Consider the following 8,285-nt stretch of genomic DNA (forward strand, 5'->3'; position numbering starts at 1 on the left):
ACCTGAGCTGAAGGCAGCGGCTTAACCCACTGAGCCACCCAGGCGCCCCCAGTCCTCTCTTTTAACCAGAGAATCTTCAACAAAGCAGAGGGGCTCACTGTAGCTGGGGTCAGTTAGGACCCTGAGCAAATGAAGGTCAGGTTTTTGCCCAAGATCACACACTGAGAAGACTTTCATGTCTAACTGATGAAGTTAGCCTAAAGTGGATTTTGGTTCTAGCTCTGCCAGCTAACTGCCATGACCTTCAGCAAGCAACATTGAACATCATCTGCAAAATGAGAATCATTATGACCAGCTTTTGTTTACATGGGAGCATTACAAGAAGTTGTATGAAACACAGGAGCAAGGGGGTAACGAGAAATTTCTCTCTGCAGTAATATCTTTCCTTCCTGAGTCAAAAGCATTGCCTTCCTGAAAAGGAAGTGTGCAACTGAGGTGGCAGAGAAGGTACAGAGGAGTTACTGGGAAATGAGAAATAGAGCATTTTTATGCCCCTTTAAGAGTAGTAACTAATTTATACTGAAGCACATACTGTTTTTATTAATTAGATGTTTATCCTAGAATTTCAAGATCACTGGTCTCTATCATGTCCCTACTTAGGAAAGAAATACTTTTCAATCATTATCTCCATCACCGAGATATTAAAGTGTGCTTGCGCGTGACCACTTTAAGTGATGCGCCCTTATCCCTTCACAGAACACAAGGACTCAAAAAGTCTGCTGCACACCTTGAAGTCATCTGAGCAACTAGGACATCCTGCAGGACCTGAAAGTGCACTTGTGTTAAAAGATGAACAGCAAATGTATAAAGATTGCTCCAATTACTGGCTAGGAGCAAAAGCCAACCTTATAGACTTGACCAGAACTGGTTGCAGTGTGAATGTAATAGCAGGAGCTCTAGCAGCTCTCTTGGGTCAAATATTCTATGGGGGGAAAGCTATACATATTAAGAGAAATAAAAAGAGAAGTCTAGGTCCTTAGATATACAGTGCCTTTCCAGATAGTAGATTGAGTAAAAGAACTTCTCTTCTCTTATTTAACCTGCCATTCGTTTTTTACTGGTACTCTTCTATCTTGTTTAACCTGCCATTAGTTTTTTACTCCTTTAGTGCCCATGGTTCTTGATTATACTGCTTTGAAGAACCAAGAGGTAAACCTGATGAAGAGTGGTGAGAAACAAAGCAGAGTTTATTGAGTGATAACGAAGTTTATGGAGCCACAATTCAAACCTGCTGAAGAGGAAAGGGACTGTAGAGGGTTGCCACAAAGTTTCTAAGTCTAGGGGTTGTTATGGGTTCTTGGGGCTGTTTTAATCTGATTAACCCTTCCAAGGGCCTGTCATCCAATCAGGTTTTTGTCATCTATCTATCACAGGGCAAAGGGTGGAGGGCTCCTTCCCAGGTGGTGTAAAATCCTTTCAAAGGTGGTTTCCTCTTGGGGGTGGAGTGGTCCTTTGTCCCAGCCTGTCAGCCTCCCACTATCCTTCATCAATAGCTGAGGGTTCCTTTAATAACACTGCTTGTCCCAGCGTTAGTCTGAAAGACCCAACACAAATGGCTTGTTGTGGGACTAACAGTGATCATTCTGGTTATCTTTGTTTTCTTTTAGAGGAAGTGCTGGGGGATAGGAGATGAAACTAAGGAGAGAAGGAGAACCTAGGAAGGAAAGACCTCTATAGAGAACTGTAAGAAATAAGACCTCTCTAAGAACTATAAGAATTTATATGTGTAATGTGCCATTTAGGCCAGCATTTGGGGGGCTAGTATGAAGAATTATTTTCCTCTGGTATGAAAGACTGTATCTTACAGTTATCTCAAGGGGTGTGATACAGGACTTTAATATTTGTCCTTGCCTGGGTGGGATGCTAGGAAGGACTTTAGGCAAGGAAAAATGATGAAGAACTCAGACTGTGGTGGTTTTTTTATTTTTATTTTTTTTAAAGATTTTATTTATTTATTCATTTGACAGACAGAGATCACAAGTTGGCAGAGAGGCAGGCAGAAAGAGAGGAGGAAGCAGGCTCCCTGCTGAGCAGAGAGCCCAATGTGGGGCTTGATTCTGGAACCCTGGGATCATGACCTGAGCCAAAGGCAGAGGCTTAACCCACTGAGCCACCCAGGCGCCCCCTCTCTGTGCTTTCTAAACCACTTGCTTTTAAGAACAAAAAAAAAAGACAGAATATATTGGAAAGCTCCAAACTCAAACGATTTCTCTCAAAACTGGCAGTCCCTAGCAAAAGAGGGTAGGAAAAGAAAACAGTATTTATATTTAGGCTCTGTGTGTCAGGTACAGTTCCATTTGATCTTAGTCCTATGTGGATAAGCCTTGGTCTTTACTGATTGCTCCAAACTTGGAGATGTAGTAAAATGATAGAATTGTCTATGCTCTTGTTAAGTTAGCTCAATTTCACCATTGCTGAACCTCACCTGAAAATCCTCATCTGTTCTATCTTCGTGGTCAAGACTCAAAACCACCTTGGAAAAGTTAATAATCTTAAAATGGTGCCTGTGAACAAGGATGGAGTTACTGTGCTTCCTTCTTCCCTTCTCTCACTGGACTCCCTCGATAAATCCTGCCTGAAACAAAATACAAAATGGACACTGGTAGACAGGACCCCCCAAAGGGCCTGAATTAGTCAAGTAAGCCCCTAAAGAGGGCTGGGCTCTTGGTGGAAAGAAAGATTCTACAGGAGGGATGTGGGGCTTAGGTGATGGGTGGGGCACACCGGGCCCTGAGCAAGGAATGGCCTCTAGGAACTGGGAGCCATCCTCACCTGGTAAGAAAATGGGTCCTCAGTCCTGTTACAGCAAAGAACTGAATTCTGCCTACAATCTAAATGCATTTGGAACAACATCTTAAACTTTAGTGGAGAGCACATCCCTGCCAACACCATAATTTCAGCCTGGTGAGATCCTGAGCAGAGAACCCAGCCATGACATGCTGGATTTCTGACCTACAGAATAATGAGCTTATAAGTGGAGGTTTTCATACTGCTTAATTTGTGATAATTTGTTACACAGCAGTATAAGGCTGGTACAAACACTGGTGAACTGCCACTTGGTGCCCAAGAAGAGAAATAGGGTTAGAAATGGATTTTCCAGGCAACTTCTGCAGCTTATGTTGGATATGGAGAACACATTAAGAATTCTGTTTTAACAAGATTTTGTTAGATCACAATGAGAGCCTCAAATGTGAGCCTGAGATAGCTTTGACACAGCCTTTAACTTGGAAAACGAATTTCTGAGTTGGGATTTTTTTTTTCATGACCAGTATAATTTATACTTCCTGTAGAGGGGGAAGAAACTTCCTTCTCCCTAAATCAAAAGGTTGGACATAATTTCTTATTTTTTAAGGACTTGCCCTACTTTACCTATTTACCCGAGTTACCTGAATGTCTTAACATGTTCAGTAAAATGAGTGAATTGCTGTTGGTTTCAGCAGCTTTCTGACCAGATTCTGTAGAACTCTCTTATAGAGAAGTCTCCTATAGATATAAAGAATCTTATAACTTTTTGCAACAGCTTTAACTTCTCACCCATTTAGAAAAAGGTTTGTTGTTAGATTGTCAGTGAACTGTGAAATTCCATCCCGGTTGAAGTTAGTGGCATGTTTCAGTCTTAAAACTAGTAACAAGTACCTATTCTTAGCTATAGTTGTCTAGTTTAAGAAGTAAAATCCTTCAAAGGGAGTCTTACAAAGAAATGTAACATACAGATGCATGTTATACTTCTCATCCAGCCATTTTTAAAAATCTGACTAATTGTTACAACACAATGGTATAAAAACACAAACATTTTCTTACCTTCGTAGGTTAATTTGTCTAGCCTGTATGTCGCTATCAGTTTATTGAATCATTACCACAATTAAAAATTAATGACTCTGAGTACCTTCTCCTGGCAAGGTTTTTTTTTTTTTTTTTGGTTTGTTTTTAAAGATTTTATTTATTTATTTATTTGACAGACAGAGATCACAAGTAGGCAGAGAGGCAGTCAGAGAGAGAAGAGGAAGCAGGCTCCCTGCTGAGCTGAGAGCCCAATGCGGGGCTCGATCCCAAGACCCTGGGCTCATGACCTGAGCCCAAGGCAGAGACTTTAACCCACTGAGCCACCCAGGTGCCTCCTGTGGCAAAGTTAATCTGAGACACACAGTTCGTGAAGCACTCATATTAAAAGCCTTTCTTCCAATGTGTCATGCACGAGAGTTTAAAAAAACACTGACACAAGGAAATTGCAATCTAATGCAAAAGATAGACAATTAAAAAAAATAATGAACTGCAACACAAAGACCATGAAGGAGAGGTACAAAGGAATAGATGGCTTCTAGAGAAGAGGAATTTGGTTACCTAAGGAGGTCTGGAGATACTGCCTCAAGGAAGCTGACGCTAAGAAGGTAGGAACTAGGGGAGAGCTAGGAAAGCCAGGATTCCCCGTATCTTGCTCAGGTAGCTTTCATCCATCTCTTGGACTCATTTTTAAGGTGCTTCTTGTTGGGCAAACAGTCAAGCAAAAGCTTGATATCTTCTTTAAAGTGATTGGTGGTTTGAAGGGAAAGCTATTATTAAATACAGAGCAAACACATTCTTTGTTTTTTCCCCCTATCATCTAGATGTGTTTGTTCTCCACCTTCTAAAACCTTTTATTAGACTTTCACATGGTGTTGCCTATGGGTTTTCCACACATGGGCTTTCCTATAGAACACAAGCTGGGGGCAAAATGTGCCTCCAAGGAATTTAGACTGTTTGGTCTTAAAAACACCAAATTTGCAAACTCAAGAATGTCTACGTTTTAGTTGAGTCTTGTTATATAATTCTAGCAAACTTTACCACACAAAAGGCCTTGTGTTTGGTTCCATTTGTAGGGCTAAGCCATTTCAGGTAGTCGGGCTGTAGTTATCTATTGAATCTAATCAGTATCTTTGACTACTTCAGAGGTTTGACTTAAAACCTCCCTAGGCATGACATTCTTGTGATAACTTAAGCTTACAGAAATAATGAACCTGAAGTCGGTAAATATTACAGTTCTTTGCATATATTTAGATCTCTAAGATCTACTTAGAACCCAAATCTAATGATTCAGTGGCAAAATAGATATATACACAGGCATACTTACCGGGATCTTGTTAGAGGCCCTGGCAGCACTCTCAAGTTTACCATGTTAGTGACCTGATAGCCCCTCCAGCTTTCTACTCCTAAGCCTAAGATACACCTTCCTGCTCTTAACAAGCACCTATCATTTGATAGATTTTTATATGACTGTCTTCCTGGACTCTTTAAGTGTCCTTTTCATTTAAATCCAGCTTGATCTTGAGGGGAATGCTCTGTTTTCTATATATAGGCATTTGTTATATAACATATTTTCCTAAACACACACACACACACACACACACACACAACCCCTCACTCCACCAAATCATACACTAATAGTGCTTTTATAAGTGTTGGAACAGGACACTCAATCCCAGTGCAACTTGAACCAGATGCTTATAAAAACATTAACAGTCTTCAAAAAAAAAAAAAAAAAGTCATGGAGTAGATTAAAATACATGATGAACAACAACAAAAAAATCTCAACGGTTTTTTCATGGAGTAAAATTATTTGACAGGTTTTGGGAAGGGTTGAGGCTGAAGGAGGTGGGGAGGCAAGTACAAAATGCACACAGGAACAACCCAGTAAGCATCTCCAAGTTAGTATCTGGTTAAACCGAGGCAGGCAGTGTATGAACTCAATGGCCATCATGTCAGTGGACAGGTTACCACAGTAGTGATTCCAGCATTTGTCTATGTCCACGTACTTAACCTTCAGCGGATTTTACTTGGAGCAAAACTGCAATATGCTGGTTTGAACCAGTCCTGTTTAAACCAATGTGATTTTCTGCAACAACTCTTTTATTTTGCATTGTAGAGCATGGAATTTCTAGCCCCATGGTCAATTTCTAGACCTACTCTAATTCCAAGGATGTCTGATAGGTAGTTGGACTTGGAATTTCACCTGTCATCAATGATCATGGCATCGAGGTCAGCCTTTAGTACCATTCAGGTCCTCGCACTGGAGTTAACTGGTGTTTGGATGCTCTGGTAAAGGCAGAACTATAGCCTAAAGACGGAGCTGCAGCCTTGGGCTCACTGAAGACTCTTCTTTATTATGTGTGCATTCTGATTCAGCAGAGTCTAGGGACACTTACCTGATCATTTCTCTCTTCCAAGGGACATGCTCTCTTGTCAGGATATCTCGGACCTCATTCTGAAAAGAAAATTTCACTCTTCACTCCTCTCAGAGGTTGCTATGCTAGAACTATACAAATATAAGTTATAGCACACTTAGGCAGGACTTACAGGGTGAAAATGACTCCTAGTCAAAAAGCATCTTTTGGGGCTCCCAAACCTCCATGATTGACAGCTCAGGGATAGGAAAATAATTTAAATGCATATCACATTAAAAACCCAAAGTAGTAAGATTGAGACTGAAAGACAAGACAATCTTACCTCAAAGATTTCCGTCTCCTTCTCAGTGGTAAACACAGTGAGACTCTTGTTCCCAAGAGAGAAAACAAATCTCACGAAGGAGCATCAGATCTATTACACAGACCCTCTTCAGTTTCTCTTGGTTAGGATCACATATGAGTTTTTAAGTCTATTTCCAGAGGATTTTGTTATCTCAGCCATCATCCCTACCTGCAGGGTACACCTCCAATCTCTCACCTTGTACATATCCTTGACCTTGAGGTAGGTGCAATGCGGGCTTTCCTTCCAGCTTCTTAAGAGACACTCATAGCAAGACCTGTGTCCACATTCAGTTGCAAATGGTTTAAAAAGCATAAGCAGCTAGAACAAGTCAGCTCTTTGAGGAAGCCTGGTCAGTTGGAGGTGGCCATTGTCCTTTTCAGTAGAGGCAGAGAAAGATTAAGAAGGGGAAACAAAAATCATTCATTCCAATCGACTCTTTGGCAGGAGCAGGGATTTGGCACTGGCTCACAATCACATTCCTTCATCCTCTCTTGCCACTCATGGCTGTGTTTTTATTTTTTAAAAAAAAACTTAAAAAAGATTTTATTTATTTGACAGAGAGAGATCACAAGTAGGCAGAGAGGCAGGCAGAGAGAGAGAGAGAGGGAGCGGCAGGCTCCCTGCTGAGCAGAGACCCACTGAGCCACTCAGGCACCCACGGCTGTGGGTTTTTAAATGCCATTCTTACCCCGTTGAGAAGTTGTCTGGGACTTTAAAGGCCCTGCTCCTGATTCTCTCAGATACTCTTCACCCGCTACGTCCATGCTGGGGACTCACCTGCAGCTGCTCTGGAACCTCATGTGTGCGGCGTAGTTTTGCTAAAGTTGTGGTTCTCAAACATTGTTGCACAGAATTACCTGGAGAGCTGTAGCTATGGTGACACCTTTGTGGCTTCCAAACTTTAGAATCCAAACATCAGAATCACGTGGGCATCTGGTTAAGGAACAGATTGCTGGACTCCCCCCCGCCCAAATTCTCATTCAGTGGGTCTGAGTTGGGGCCCAAGAGCTGACATGTCTAACAAGTTGTGGTGATGCTGAGTCCAGGTCCTCCATTCCAATCAAGGCACTAGGAAATCAATCAGAATCTCTTGGAAGAAGCCATGGGCTTCAGGTGTTTTCAGGTGATTCCATACGCAGCTAAGCTTGAGAACTACAACTCTAAGACTAGAAGGATTTAAAGGAGGCATGATGGGGCACTCAGAAGAAAGCATATGTGAAACGTGAATCCTAGCCCAGCCTGAGACCACAAAATAGGCTTTGTGCCCCAGTTGCCCGGCCGGCAAAGACTTTAGTCTTTTAGGGAGTGTACCATCCCTGATATCCCTAAAAATCTTTCTTTAGTTTTCCTTATCTTTTTAACCAGGATCACAGCAATACTGCCTGCCTCCCCAAGGTCACAGCTCCTTACAGGCCTTCAGCTTTTAGTTCTCCGTAGTTTTCCCCAGTGACACACAGGGTCTCGTAAATGGCATGAATTTCTTTGGTTCATGAGCTCCTATGGCTAGGACCCACATTCTTTAAAATTCTCTCCAACTATATTGGCACTCAAAGGCCAAGAAAGGACTAGGATGGTGAAGGCAGCACCAATTTTGTTTCTTCCCAAGAGATCTCACTAGCTCTTTTAAAAAGCTATGTCTCCGCCCATCATGGGGAATATAGTCAATACCGTAATAACTTTGAACAGTGACATAAAATAAGTAAGAAGTTGTGTCATTATAAACTTACATACCTCAAAGGGAGCGCCCTCTGACCCTAACACCTGGGGTTGCAAACAACATATAA

General features: G+C 41.7%; 1 protein-coding gene across 6 annotated transcripts in view; it reads right to left on the reverse strand.

Moving 5' to 3' along the window:
• The window catches only part of TRIML2 (tripartite motif family like 2), a 65,157-nt gene extending 57,789 nt beyond the window's left edge, over positions 1–7,368 (reverse strand). For all 6 annotated transcript variants that reach the window (XR_009349618.1, XR_009349619.1, XR_009349617.1 and 3 more), the window contains exons 1-3: positions 7,279–7,368; positions 6,697–6,873; positions 6,180–6,238 (exon numbers count right to left, since the gene is read on the reverse strand). The gene's annotated coding sequence lies outside the window, so the exon portion shown is untranslated. The remainder of the gene's footprint in view (positions 1–6,179; positions 6,239–6,696; positions 6,874–7,278) is intronic.
• Positions 7,369–8,285: the final 917 nt, after the last annotated feature.

The sequence above is a fragment of the Mustela lutreola genome, chromosome 18 (genome assembly GCF_030435805.1).
Source record: "Mustela lutreola isolate mMusLut2 chromosome 18, mMusLut2.pri, whole genome shotgun sequence".
Taxonomy (NCBI): domain Eukaryota; kingdom Metazoa; phylum Chordata; class Mammalia; order Carnivora; family Mustelidae; genus Mustela; species Mustela lutreola.